At 51.9% G+C, this 1,820-nt stretch overlaps 1 long non-coding RNA gene across 1 annotated transcript; it reads right to left on the minus strand.

The window, feature by feature from the left end:
- LOC122102571 lies at positions 1–917 on the minus strand. The gene is made up of 2 exons (XR_006146522.1): positions 545–917; positions 1–268 (listed from the first exon to the last, which is right to left on the minus strand). It is a non-coding gene; the product is annotated as an uncharacterized LOC122102571 (long non-coding RNA).
- Between the last annotated feature and the right edge of the window lie 903 nt (positions 918–1,820).

Consider the following 1,820-nt stretch of genomic DNA (forward strand, 5'->3'; position numbering starts at 1 on the left):
CCCAGGTCTCTGGTTGGAAGCTGTATTTGGCAAGAGCAAGGTCAGAAAGAACAGGACTGCGTGGGGCGTGTGTCACTGCGGGCCAAGGCCCATGGCCTGCTCCACAGCACGGGTGTCCTCGGCCCTGGGCTTGGCCACGTCCAGCATGGTGGCCTCGTCATCCCTGGGGCTCGCAGTCACTAAAAGCCATACGTTCTTTGGCTTTTCCACTCTCTGTGAATCCAGATATGTGTGAGCTGCAACCTCAACTTCTTTTCCAAAGTACGTCCTAGAGAAGGAGAGGAACTGAGTGGCCTTACTGAGTTTTAGTTCCCTCTTCAGAGCACCCGTGAGGCTGGCTTCCACAGAACCTTCAGCCTCCAAGGATCTGTGTGTGTGAGTGCGTGAGCGTGTGTGCGTGAGTGCATGCAGGTGTGCATATGTGTGCATGCACATGCATGTGTGTGCGCACACGAGTACATACACGCGCACATGCAGTCTCTAATGGAACCTCGCCCACATTCACACCCACATCTCTTGTGATGTTCGCTGTGCCCTGCAGTACCTTAAGAACAGGTTCCGATGGGCCACCAGCGCTCGATTCGTATAGCGATGGTAGAGGACCAGTTTTTTGTTTGCCTTTAGAGATAAAACAAGAGTGCTATTAGTGTTCTGTGTTAAGGCCTCCATCTCCTGTAAGCAAACATTTGAAAAGATACTAATGTTAATTTTAACATAACAGATGTACATATATATATGAGATAGCTTAGCTTTGACTAAGCACATTATGGTAGATACCATCCATATGATACAGTAATTATTCAAAGTTGTATTTGAGAGGCTCTTTGATAATGTGAGATTTGGTGTTATTAAATGAACACAAGTACATTTATGATGCCCTGTTTTATTTTATGTTTTTGGTTGTTTGTGGGGCTTGAACTCTGGGCCTGGGCGCTGTCCCTGAGCTCTTCAGCTCAAGGCGAGTGCTCTACCACTTGAGCCACAGCGCCACTTCCTGTTTTCTGGTGGTTTATTGGAGATAAGAGTCTCATGGACTTTCCTGCCCAGGCTGGATTTGAACTGTGATCCTCAGATCTCAGCCTCCTGAGTAGCTAGGATGACAGGCGTGAGCCACCAGCGCCCAGCTTCATGCCCTGTTTTATAAAAACAAGGAAGAGAAGGAAACACGCACACACACTAGAGAAAAATAATAAACAATGCTAGTTGTCTCTGGAAGGTAGAGCTATGGTACTTTTTGTGTTAGTTTTGATCTCTGACTTTGTAAGTGAGCATGTATTTATAATTAAGTATTTTCTGAGACAGGGTCTCTGTGCAGCCTCAGCCCTGACGCCCCGCCTCCCAGGGCTGAGAGGGCAGGCGTGCGGCACCATGCTGTTCTAAAATCCTGTCTCATACAAGCTAGGTGCCGCGTCAGAAACAGCAGCAGCCCCTGGCACTGGCAGCGAGCCTGGCCCCACTGCCACACCCCCCCCCCCCCCCCGGAGAGGAGAGTCATTCCACCAGTCATCAACAGAGCTTCTGTGACTCCGGCAGTCATGACTGAACACAGACAGAACATGGGCCCCAAACCGCCAACGCTCCTGGCTGACCCAGAGCTGCCCTCTGCACGGAGCCACAGCAAGGCCTCAGGCCGGAGCCCCGGGCCGGGGCTGAGGACCAGAACGGCGGGCACTGCAGCGAGTGCTGTTCCCTGGCTGCCCTCGGTGCTTCCCAAGACCTTCACAATCCCTAGAAAGGAGCCCTTGGCCAAGTGGGCTGGAGCACATCTGACCCCGTGACCTCCCACAGCGGACAGGAAGCACCCCCTGACCCTGTGACCT

The sequence above is a fragment of the Dipodomys spectabilis genome, unplaced genomic scaffold (assembly GCF_019054845.1).
Source record: "Dipodomys spectabilis isolate Male_0828 unplaced genomic scaffold, ASM1905484v1 ptg000797l, whole genome shotgun sequence".
In the NCBI taxonomy this organism is placed as follows: Eukaryota; Metazoa; Chordata; class Mammalia; order Rodentia; family Heteromyidae; genus Dipodomys; species Dipodomys spectabilis.